This window comes from Sceloporus undulatus, chromosome 2 (genome assembly GCF_019175285.1).
Source record: "Sceloporus undulatus isolate JIND9_A2432 ecotype Alabama chromosome 2, SceUnd_v1.1, whole genome shotgun sequence".
In the NCBI taxonomy this organism is placed as follows: domain Eukaryota; kingdom Metazoa; phylum Chordata; class Lepidosauria; order Squamata; family Phrynosomatidae; genus Sceloporus; species Sceloporus undulatus.
Genome location: NC_056523.1, coordinates 85,739,315 through 85,751,481, shown reverse-complemented (window position 1 = coordinate 85,751,481; position 12,167 = coordinate 85,739,315). Strand labels below are relative to the sequence as shown.

The following is a 12,167-nucleotide window of genomic DNA, read 5'->3' as shown; positions in this document are numbered from 1 at the left end:
CAAATTTGATAAGTATGCCCCCAATTTTGTCCTCCAAGTCATTGATAAAGATGTTGAGTAACACAGGCCCCAGGATAGAGCCCTGTGGGACCCCACTGGTCACTTCTCTCCAGGATGAAAAGGTGCCATTGTTGAGCACCCTTTGGCTTCGGCCAGTCAACCAATTACAAATCCATGTAACAGTTGCCTTGATTAGCCCACATTTTACAAGCTTGTTTGCAAGAATGTCATGGGGAAACTTGTCAAATGCCTTACTGAAATCAAGATAAACTATATACACAACATTCCCTTCATCTACCAAGCTGGTAATTTTATCAAAAAAGAGATCAGATTTGTTTGGCATGACTTGTTTCTCTGAAACCCATGTTGACTTTTTGTGATTGTGGAATTGCTTTCTAGATGATCACAGACTCTCTGTTTTATGATCTGCTCCAGAATCTATCCTGGTATTAATGTCAGACTAACTGGACGATAATTGCTGAGAACCTCTTTTTTTCCCTTTTTGAAGATGGGGACAATGTTTGCCCTCCTCCAGTCTGCTGGGATTTCTCCTGTTCTCCAGGAGTTCTCAAAGATTATGGCCAATGGCTCCGGTGTGTTTTATTTATTTGTTGTTGTTTTTTGTTTAGATCTGGAAAAACATTTATTATTATTATTATTATTATTATTATTATTATTATTAATATTATTAACCTTTATTTATAAAGTGCTGTAAATTTACACAGCGCTGTACATACAATCTTTTTAATTGGACAGTTCCCTGCCCTCAGGCTTACAATCTAAAAAGACACGACACAAAAGGAGAAGAGAGTGGTGATGGGAAGGGGGATGAAGGCAGGTGGACTAGAGGGAGGGCTTGGCTTCTTAGTGGATGGTTAATCATCTTCCAGGGAGGCCTGTTGGAGCTAGCCTGCCTCTCTAGTAGGACAATACATATAAACTACATAGCAATACAGGAAATGAATAAAAAAACAGGCAACAAAAGAACATCAGATAGCAAGTGACAATTATGCAATGCCTGGGAACGCTTCTCTGAACAGGATGGTCTTCAACTCCGTTTTGAAGCTGGTTAAAGAAGTGATGGCTCTTCCTCGTGGGGGAAGAAGGTTCCAGGAGTGAGGGGCAGCAAGCGAAAAGGGGTGAATCCGAGATGGGCAGAGGAAATCCTGGGCTGGGACAGCAGACCTTGGCTACCAGAATGGAGGGCCCTAGTTGGAAGGTGAGGAGAAATAAGGTCTGATAAGTAAGGAGGGGCCAGCCCATGGAGGGCTTTAAATGTTGACAGCAGGAGCTTATACTGAATGCAGAAAGGGAGTGGGAGCCAGTGAAGGGATGCCAACGCAGGAGAGATGTGGTCAGAGTGGTAGGTGGATGTGATAATGTGTGCAGCTGAATGCTGGACAGAAATTAAAGGACGGAGGTGAGAAAGAGGAAGCCCAGCCAGGAGGATGTTACAATAATCGAATTGTGAGACCACTAGGGCATGGACCAGGATCTTGGCAGTAGAGTCAGAGAGAAATGGTCGGATTTTGGCAATATTGTATAGAAAGAATCTACAAGCCTTGGCTGTGGTCTGGATCTGCGGGATACACAACAGAGAAGAATCAAAGATAAAACCAAGACTGCGGGCTTGCTGGACCGGTTGAATAGAAATGTTGTCCACAGAGACAGAAAAGGAGAGTTGAAGGGTGGGCTTAGGAGGAAAGACAAGAAGCTCCATCTTGGCCATGTTGAGCTTTAAATGCCGATGGCGCATCCATTGCGAGACAGCTGTGAGACAAGACGAAACTTGCTGTTCAAGTCTTGGAGAAAGGTCAGGGGTGGAAAGATACAACTGGGTGTCATCAGTGTACAGATGGTAGGAAAAACCAAAAGAGCTAATGAGTTTACCTAAGGACAGTGTGTAGAGAGAAAACAGAAGGGGACCCAGAACAGAGCCCTGGGGAACTCCACCAGATAAGGGAACAGAGGTCAAATTCTGACCACCTGTGACCACTGCAAACTTCTTTGAAAGGATTTGTTTTCTGTGTTGGTACCTTGACAACTCTGCTATTGTCCCATGCTTCCAAATTTGGGTGGATTTGCTTGCTTGAGGATGAAATATGTGAAGGATAGACAGATTTAAATTTTCTATTCCTGCAGAAATGCATCTCACATTCTGGGCATCTTGAGCAGCAAAGCATCATCATCATCTTCATCAATTTTTCATCTTGATGCATGGAATCATCTGGAATATACCAAGAACTGGGGCCCATTTTGTTAAAAGAAACAATATGCACCCCCAAGCAATTATCTTCCCTCTCTTTACTTAAGCTAAGACAGATATTGCCTATATTTAAATACAAACCTTTTAAAAATATTGACATGATTTTTTGTAGGGGACTGTTAGGGCAAGAAGACTGAGAGAGTTCAGACATTATTGTAGTATTTTTAGCATCTGCCACTTACAGTCGTGCTTGTCAAGATTGGGATATAGCAGCAGTGTGCTGAGCAGAGTCTGGAGGTTCTAAAAATAAGCTTCCCCTTTACGCAACTGAAATTAAAATGAGACAGAAGCATAGGTAAACAGAGGGTGGCACTGAATAGAAAGTTGAATTCTTATCCTTCTCAGGTCTGGTGAGGCAGAGAAAGGTGACTTAATGGTAGAAAGGTAACTTTAGTGCAAGACTAAAGCAAAGACGAGAAATCATCTACCACACTGAAGAGAAAAGTTTAATAACTCTACTTTCAGGAATGATTTGCTTTATTGTACTAAATGCAAAACATACCAAACCCTTGTGCTTGAAGTGGAGGCATCTTTATAAGAGGGGGAAGGGTCCCTCTAATGTAAAACACATGTGTTTTCCATTGATATCTGGAGCCAGACCAGTAGCTGTAACTTGGCCTGACAAAGCCTTATTGAAGTAAAGGACAGAGTGTGGTTTGAAAGCAGTTAGAAAAAGAACGGGAATGCTGCTCAGGAAATTCTTCAGGCATGGGCAGGGACTTGGCTGGAGTTCTGATGTTGGAAAATCTGACAGGGTCAGCTTCTGAAGGCAGGGTAGGCCTCGTGCTGCTCTGAAAGCAACACTGTGTCTCCCACACCACACCCCTGTTCGGGCATATTCTGGAACTGTACTTTCATCTGGCTGGGGAAGAGGTAAGTGCCTATTGTTCTTTCTCCATGTGGATTTCTTGGCATTGTGCTCCTTTTGTTCTGATGTATGAGTTTGTTTGCATTCAGCTAAATGGTTTAAGGGGAGGGAGAAGTTGGAAATCTGTTGCTGTGTGTGTGAAACTATTGCCTTAAGAGTTTGCTGCTTCCCTAATTTTTACTTAAGTTCTGATCTTGCAGAGAAGAGGAATACTTTTGGCTTTCTTGTCATACAAGCGTACATGCTTGCCAACTTGTTTCTCTTTCCATGGAAATGGTGAGAACAGGGAAGTAACACTTTTAAAATTTATCTGTGGCTATATAAAGACAAGGAAGTGAAGAGAAACTCATTGTAATGTAGATAGTGGATATATAGTAAATGACAAATGGCATCTACATGTATCAGTTTTGTAGATGCAAATGGAATTCACAAATAGATATAATGCTTTTTTCCAGAGAGAGGACTGGGGCTATTGCTGAATAATTTTGAGATAGCTTTAACTAAGTAACTTGCTGTGTACATTTCAAAATCATAAGCAGATTTTATTGCTGCAATATTATGCTGCTTCTCTGTAGTTTTTTCTGCCCAGTCTGTAGCAAAAAACTCAAACACACATTGGTAATATTCTTTAGAAAACTCTGTGTTAGCTATTTTGAAAAGCAATACTTGGATCCCACATGCCACCTCTGTTCTGATGAGGTGTTTGTTTTGTTTTTGGCCAAATAAATTAAGAAAGCTTTGCTGAAAATGTTGATGGGGGAATCTCTCGTGGGAGAGACTACTCAATATATATCTTATTACTATATACTCTAACGTGTGGGATTTCCATTAGCAGTGACCAATTCACCTTACTTGGCAAGCTTGTGTAGTGGCTAAAAGTAACTCTGCAGCAGTTTTGTTAAGACATGAAAATAAGTGCAAATTATCAGCCAAGTTCTTAACTCTTTAGATAGTTTCTTACCCCTCTTCTATCTGCCTTGCCTTACATTAGTTTAAAAGTTTATTTTTCTCAAATATGCTCAGTGTTGTCCTGAGTGTTCTGGCTCTTCTTACAAATGGAAGGCAATAGTAAATGCAAGAGCTGAGTTAAGAAAACTATGCTTGGGTGGAGGAAGGATCTCATTTCACTGACTAGCAGCAATGTGGTGAAGAAGACAGACTGGGAGTCTATGGCTTCTCTTCCTGTTACATTCAGATGCTGATATTTTGCCTCATGATTTCATAAATCAGGATAAAGCTAGGGTGGGAAGTCTATTTTTGTCTCCTTTTTTAAAACAGATTATCAAGTATGAATCAAACTGAGCTGGCGTAAGTCAGATAGTGAAATAGAATCAGCCACCAGGGAAAGCAGTTATGCCTTCCAAAGCAGCAAGCCAAAGAGAAAATAAACCACCATCCAGGCTGACTAGTGGCTATGTTTTGTGGCATTTATCCTAGCTTCATTTTAAAGGGGTTGAACTGGAGTAAATGTCTAGAACAACAACAGCAGCAACAACAACAACAACAACAACAACAACAACAGTCTTGGTGTTGTTGCTGTTGATATTGTGTGCCTTCAAGTTATTTCTAACTTAATGGCAACTCTATCACTGGGTTGTTCTGGGGCTGAGAATGGGTTACTCACCCAACTAGGTTTCCATGGTCTCCAGAGTTGTAGTCCAACACTCTAACCACTACACCATGCTGGCTACAATGAGAAAATTAGAAGTTAGGGTGTAAGAGTTATTACATAAAAGGTTATATTGTAGTATACGAGGAAAAGCAAAATATTTGGCAGCTCATGTACAGAATTTCTATGAGAGAATTCCATCTTCACTGAAGACTCTCAGGCACATGGTGGCAAGCTTGAGAGCTAGACCAAGCTATACTCAAAGTGCCAGGAAAGCCTAGAAAAATCCTGACTGTATTCTTGTTGTCATGGCATTAAATGGACAACTGCAACTGTAACTGAAGTGATAACCAGCTATCAAAGAAAAATGTATCCATGCATCATAGTCTTCCAGACCTCCAAGAGTGCTATTACATATCTCAGCATGACTAGAATCTCTTCTGCTTCAGCCCCCCAACTCAAGTAGTTGGTTAGGTAAGATACAGGTTCAGTAAGAGAGAGTATCCTATCCATGACAAGGGTGGAAATGCTAAAGGGCCTCCAGGCTTCCTTTGTCATCCAGTACTGGGCTTTTAGTAATCAGACCTGTCCAGAGCCAAGGGGGAGATCCTTGCTCATCACCTATATCCACTGTATATACAACTTTTCATTTCCTGGATTTTGTTTATTTTGTTTTCAGTGAGAGATGCACAAATGCTTCTGTGTAATATTGGATGCTTCTGTGTAATACTGGATATATTTTCTCCTTAATACCCTTCCTTCAAGCAAGCACATGTTGATTCACAATTGTATCTACCAGTTTTTTCCTTCCTTTTTATTTTTAATACACATTCCCCCCTACCCACACTGTTGTCTTTCCATGCATTATTATAAGAGAATGCATTGTGAGTTATAAGAGGATGCATTGCGAGTTCCACTTAGCTGTCACTCTTCTAGGTAGACATGTGGCAAAGGATACATTTTTATTGTTTCACAGAACATCCTTTTTGTCCTCTTTCTCCCATAGTCTCCTTGATCTCTGTCCTTGATGTCTATTCCATTTCCCAAGGTATCATTGGATTAGATACTCTTGTGTCACAGAAAGATCAATCTTGAACTAGTTAGAGGAGTGCCAAATGTGACTTTGAAGCTTAGAATGTGAATTCCAAGGCCCTTAAACTATCTTAGTACATTAAACAGATTCCTTTTTATAGAGTCATAGAAAAATAGATTTGAAGGGACCTTATGGGCCATAGAGTCTGACCTCTTGCTCAATGCAGAATATGTAACTAAAGCATCCCTATCAGGTAGCTGTCCAACCTCTCTTCAAGAATGTCCAAAGGACATCCCACCACCTCTCTAAGGATCTGGTTCCACTGCCAGAACACTCTTTCTGTCAAGATGTTCCTTCTAATGTTCACTTAAAATTTACTTTTCTTTAAACCAATGTACCTCATCCTATCTTCTGATACAGCAGAGAACATGTCTGTCCCTTCCTCTCTGTGACAACCCATGAAGTATTTAAAGAGTTCAGTCATGTCACCCCTCAGTCTTCTCTTCTGAACATGCCCAGCTCCTCCAACCTCTCCTCATGTTTTGTTCCCTGTACTTCTTACCCTTATTGCCCTTCTCTGAACCTGCTCCAACTTGTCTATATCATTCAGGTGATACCTATCCAGCACTGAATATAGTGGGACTGTTACTTCCTTTGAGTTAGAAACAAAGGCTAGATGTCCATCTGTCAGGAGTGCTTTGATTATGTATTCTGAGTCCTTGGGGAAGGGAATAGAAGGAGAAACCTGTTGAAAATGTATTTGATGTTTCTGTATCATAAAGCTTCCAATATTGTGTTGCAAGAATGAAGAGCTGAAGAAAAAAAAAATCAGCTCTCTGGATGAGAGTTTTTGTGTGCTTTTTGTGCTTTTTGTTTGTTTTTTTTGGTGTTTGTTTGGTTTTTTTTTGCATTTTGAGATTTTTTTCTGTATGTCAAAAAAGTGTGAAAATGAGCTTTTCTTCTGCAAAAACTGCATTTGTACAGAAAATAGTGACATTTTGCACAAATTATGCTGCATTCTAAAGGATAAAGTTGGGGGAGGGTTATGTCCATTTAAAAAAAAATCCTGAAATTTCAAAAAAGGTTGTAATGAATGACATTTTTTTCAGTGAGGTGTCTCAGTATGTCAGAATACGCTTTCATACTGAAGATGAAAAAAATGAGTATTCTTTGCATCCTTATGCAAAATTCTTCAAAGGTGGCCTCACACAAAGTATGTTACAGTAGTCTAATTTTCATGTAACCAAGCTGTGTGGCACTTTGCCTAGATCCGGCTGACCCAGGATTGAGAGTACCAGCCAGAGCTAAGATTTAGCAAAAGGCTACTCAGAAATTAGACTTTTCAGTAATAGTTCCCAGAAAGCCCTACACAGCACCTACTTTGCTGATTTTTCAGGACCAGACCAAGACCTTTTTATAGTGGGTGCATGGTATCTGCCATGATTTGGTTCCATTTGTTATTTGAGATAGCAAAATCCAAAGTGATGAACAATCAAAGGTTTGCTTTTTGGATTTTTTAAGAAAATATTTTAAAGCCCTGGTAGGTTGACTCCATGTATACAGAATTCATGGATACAGAAAACCAACTGTATTTCCCAGGGCTTTTCTCTTTAACTTTCTGTAGACATTGCTGCCTATCTTTTTAGTGCTAATTTCCTTGTCTATTTAACTCTCTGCTATTTTAAATTGTGCTTGTGGGTGTTCTTCAGTTTTGAATGTATCTAAGAGTGTTTTGTTGTATTTTATTTTACACAAAGAACCATACATGTGGTGTGACCCTGCCACATCCACTAGGAAAGCTGACATGACTCCCATGCTCCTGAACCTTATATTTCAAGGATATTGAAAAGTTTTGTTTTACTGTACTGATCCCCAGGCATTTCAATGAAAAGTTGATTCAAATGAGAAAGATCCCAGTGCATAGAAAACACTTCAGATGAGGTTGAAGGAAGCAGATTGATTTTCAGTTGCTAAGATTTTATAAAGCTCATGAGTCTATTAGTGATTGTAAAGAAAGGAAATGATAAAAAAAAAACCTCAGGCAACTACCCACACGTGGGCTCCAGGAGTTGGCAAACACACAAGGACATACTTCATGTGGAGTATCTTTCAAGGAATAAACGTCTCATGAAATCTGAACAAAGCTTTTATATTACATTTTCTTCATTGTATTTTTCTCTCACCTTTCTTCCAAATTAGATTACATACATGGTTCTTCCTCTAGCCATTTTATCCTGGTAACAGCCCCATCAGGTAGGTTAAACTGAGTGAGACTGATGGAATTTTGAACTAGGTCTCTCCACTATGACATTTTAAACACTACACCACATTTGTTTGTTTTTTCTTAATGTGTATCACTTACTTAAATCTGGGATGAAGAGGAGAGAGGCAGTTACAGTTTCTTCTCTGTGTACTCCTTCACTTAACTAATTATTTACTCCAGCCATAGGTGCAAATGACATATATACTGACCTAAACTGCATTTAAAGCCAATCAGGTTTTTGGCTTAACAGGACTTTTAACCAAAAATTGAAGCTGGTTTACACTCATTACTAGGCTTGAGTACAGAACTTCTTTACAGCTATATTTGAGAAGGGAGGGGAACAATTGCTCTGGGAGAACAAAGTGATTAAGGAAGAGGAGTATATATAATACCATGCTAACCACACTCTCTCTTTCAGATATTATTAAGATATTTTATGTCTATCTTAATGCTCTCTCTGCATTATTGTCAACAAACATGTATTTATTCACACTTGCACACATCGCAGCCAGCCACAGTCAGTCCTGGGCCATTGTCATGATATTTGCAATGCAAAGCAGAAATGGCTTATAATTAGTTTCCATGAACTCATGGTGTAATTTTAGATGGCACATGAAACAGTTGTATTTACCTATAAAAAGTTAATCCTTTAAGAAGACTCAGCAGCATAGCTAAATTATACACACACACACACACACAACCATATCTTCCTTAAGGAAAAACAAAACTGAGGATTGGTAGTAACCTTTTATTAGGGCCATTAAAATGTTAGAAAAGTTGCATGTATTCTTTCAAGTTCTTCAAAAATCCTAATCAGGCATACCATGAGGAAGGATTCTAGAGAACTCAAAAGCTTACACCCTTCAAGCAGCACTCTTGTAACACTTTGTTATGATTCAGTAATTTAAGTAAAAGTATCTCTGTAGTTTGTTCTTGTTGTGTTCCTTCAAGATGTTTCTGACTAATGGTGACTCTAAAGCGAATTTATCACAGGATTTTCTGGGGCTGAGAATGTGTGACTCACCAAAGGTCACTCAGTGGGTTTCCATGGCTAAAAGAGGAATCGAACCATCTACCTTCAACAAAGGTAAAACATCCCCTCCAAAAAAAAAAAAAAAAAGGGACTGCCTCAGCATTTTTTACCTTAACATCACCTAAAGTTTTCCTGATGCTTCTTGAGAAATTCAGTGTCCTCTGCCTAACCAGGTAGCCTCACAAAGGATGAAGACATACTGGATTGCAAAGGAAGTATCGTTTTGTGCTGCAAATGAATGTTAAATTTCCTGGATTTGAGAATCTCTCAGTAGCCACGTAGCCAGAAGGAGGATGTGCCTGCCTGCAAGAAATACCTCTCCATATCATCTGAAGAACAAAACCAGGCTAACATCTTCAATTTTTTTTCTCCTGTATGGTTTTTAACACATTGCCTGATGAAGAAGCCAGTGGAGCTTCAAAATCTTGCAACATACATATTGTATCTTTTGATTGGTCCAATAAAGGTATCACTGTTTGGTGGGTTTTTTATGTTGTTGAATGATCTCCAGAGTCATAATCCAGTGCTCAAATTACAGTGTGCCCGTGTTTTACGCGGGTGCGCTATACGCAGCTTTCAGCATACGCTGAAAGTCGCACCAGAAGGGCCCGTTGCACACCCCGGAAGAACTAATGGGGTGCGTGCCCGTGGCATGTGCACGCTGCCATGCACCACAGGTAGAAGTCCCATTATTTCCTATGGTGCTTCAGCATACGCTGATTTCCCCTTACGCGGAGGGATACAGAATGGATCCCCACATAAGAAGAGGGTGCACTGTACTACACTATGGCCTGGTACACACCGCCAGGACGCGTTGTCCTGGCGACAATAGTAGGGCTCGGGACCGTGTACCAACTGCACAGTCCCAAGCACTACTACGTGCAGGTGGCGCCATTATAGTGCCACCCTGCCCACATGAGGAGCATATGCATGATGTGTGGGCATCGCAGCACCCACAAGTCATGCACAAGAAGAGACCTCGTAAGGGCTGCAATGCAGCCCGTACGACATTCCAAAAAGGAGCTGCTCTAGGTGGCTCCTTTTTTGGTCCACAGCGTTGCCAGGTGGTTTGGTTATGGCAATGCTACAGACCAAAAATGAGTGCCTACAGACTGCCCTGAAAGGGGTGGTCTGTACTGCCCCTATGTTGACTGCATTCCTGTCATAGTGCCTGATAATTTGAATCAGAATTTGCTATATATAATGGAAATACAGCAACCATCATTACTTTGTTTCTCATTATTATTTTAATTATTATTATTAGCTTTATTTATAAAGTGCTGTATATGTACACGGCGCTGTACAAAACCAAGTAAAATCAAGAATATATCAAAAGCCTGCCTATGGCGTACAATCTAGAAGTTAAAACAACAAATTAAAAAGATCTTAAGAAAACACGTTAAAACAGCAAATATCCAACATTGAGTCAAGCATCAAAACAACCAGGTCACAATCACAGACTCTTTCACTCAGAAGCTTACCACACTATTCCTCTTGGTCCATTCTGAGAACGGAATGGAAGGAGCAGGAACAAGTGCGGAACGAATGAGGGACTGGAGTGTGCGGTAAAATCCGTCCCACACTCGTTCCGTTTTCTGCCGGGCCGTTCTGAGAACGGCCCTGAAGACCTGTACGGTAAGCTTCTCACTCTCAAAGAGAAGTTTTTGTTCAGTTGGTTAGATCCAACATGGCACTAGAAAAAACCTCATAGAATCATAGAGTTGGAAGAGACCACAAGGGCCATCCAGTCCAACTCCCTGCCATGCAGGAACTCTCAATCAAAGCATCCCTGACAGATGGCCATCTAGCCTCTGCTTAAAGACCTCCAAACAAGGAGACTCCACCACTCTCTGAGGGTGTTCCACTGTCGAATAGCCCTTACTGTCAGGAAGTTCCTCCTAATGTTGAGGTGGAATCTCTTTTCCTGCAGCCTGGATCCATTGCTCCAGGTCCTGTTCTCTGGAGCAGCAGAAAACAAGCTTGCTCCCTCCTCAATGTGGCATCCTTTCAAATATTTAAACAAGGCTATCATATCACCTCTTAACCTTCTTTTCTCCAGGCTAAACATCTCCAGCTCCTTAAGTCGTTCTAACAGCATGATGAGGCTTTCCTTTCTCTGCAGGTACAATGGCAATTAGAACTGCTTCTGCTACCACTATCTTTCCCTTATGCCCGTGGCAGGGAAGATGCAAAGGGTATGTGTGTGTGCATATGAACACATACATTGTGCAAGTGCTGTATTGGTTGCTTTTTAAAACCTTGTGGGCCCTCCTGGAGTGGTAGCAATAGATTGGTGGCATTTCTACAGCTTGTCACCAAGATAATCATCTTCTGCTCCGTTGTGTCATAAAATCTGTTCCAGGAGGATTACTATGCTCTCTGGAACAGACTTTGAGAATAAGGGTTTTCAATAGCAGATAATCTTCCTGCTCCCAGTTGCTCCATCAGTTGAACAAAACCATTACATCCAACCCTTTTCTTACCTACAAATGTTTGCCTTCTAGATTTCAGTAGGAAATTTGATAATGGCTAAATTGCAGGGAAATTAATGCCACATCTCTTGTTGTTTCCATTTTGTTGTTGCTATTAACTGAAAATACACTTGTTCATAAAGTGATAGTTCAGATACTGCAGTAGGGACAAAAATTATTTCACTCTCCTGAAACAGGAAATCAAGATGTTATTTCCATGACAGCAAAAGTTGATAACAAGAACAGAGAGCTTGAAAAAGAATATGCTTTGAAGTTACTAATGGAAAGTAGTTGGATTTATGGAATTGTTTTTTAAAGCAAAAAATTCTGATACCTTCCAAGTAAATTTAACTTATCACATACATGACAACCTCATATAGAAGCAAATTCACATAGCCTAAATGCAATGGTGGCATTTGGCAATAGGGAGTCTGTGTAGATGTGAAACTTAAAACTTAAATATTCCAGTGATGACAAGGCTTTGTAAACATAGAGAAATACACTTCAGTGTCATCTGGACTAAAGGCTGCTTCAAATATAGTATATTAATTACAATATTGTAAACCTATATATTAATTTTTAGAGCCAACATGATGCAGCAGTTTGATGTTGGACTACCACTCT

General features: G+C 40.2%; 1 protein-coding gene across 6 annotated transcripts in view; it reads left to right on the top strand.

Moving 5' to 3' along the window:
- Nucleotides 1-12,167, top strand: part of SGCD (sarcoglycan delta) — a 719,570-nt gene that overhangs the window by 395,414 nt on the left and 311,989 nt on the right. The window contains exon 1 of one of the 6 annotated variants that reach the window (XM_042451264.1): nucleotides 2,949-3,139. The exons of 4 other annotated variants lie outside the window; for them this stretch is intronic. The gene's annotated coding sequence lies outside the window, so the exon portion shown is untranslated. Of the gene's footprint in view, nucleotides 1-2,948; nucleotides 3,140-7,973; nucleotides 8,030-12,167 lie in introns of those variants that run through there. One more of the 6 variants, XM_042451268.1, reaches the window with a different exon arrangement.